Genomic DNA, 669 nt, shown 5'->3' with positions numbered 1-669 from the left:
AGTGCAATGTTGAAATGAAGTTACCGGTCTGAAACATTTAGTCGTTTCTTCTGAGACAATCCTTGTTCTCTTATCATCTACAGATTTACCGCAGTCTTCACCACGCGAATTCACAACAGTCAGACTTTCGAACATGTATACAATCTACGTAGGCAAGTATGATACGTCATGACGTCATAGGATTCCTAGCATATTGACGTAATGCTAAACATCCTGTTATCCCGAGTTTTCTCCGTAATACATGTCCGTGGGTTTTTCAATGTTCGGTTATTTCCGTGGCTTCATGCGGAAAGGGAACCGTCGTCTGCAATCAACGACATGGACCATTCTGGTCCTTGCTGCTGACAAAAACATGATTTTAACACAGAATGTAATGTCAGAATAGCTATATAAACGCTATTGTGTTTTAATCGTAGCAATGGGGTCCGATATTTAGACGAGACAAGTATAATGCCGACGAGTCGGAGACTAAGAATAAAGTAAAAGAATAGGGACTATTTGAATGACGCGCATTTGACACTCTGAGTGATTAGGCTGAAATGAAATTGCCTACAAAATGTCGTCTGCATGACTGCATGTTCGACCCGTGTTGGTCGTTGTATAAATAGCTTAAACAATGACAACTCGTTGATTACTGGAAAATAAACCACTCGTGGGTATTTTCCAGTA

The sequence above is a fragment of the Littorina saxatilis genome, linkage group LG8 (genome assembly GCF_037325665.1).
Source record: "Littorina saxatilis isolate snail1 linkage group LG8, US_GU_Lsax_2.0, whole genome shotgun sequence".
NCBI lineage: Eukaryota > Metazoa > Mollusca > Gastropoda > Littorinimorpha > Littorinidae > Littorina > Littorina saxatilis.
The sequence above is the reverse complement of the archived record's forward strand: the minus strand, read 5'-3'. Positions refer to the sequence as shown.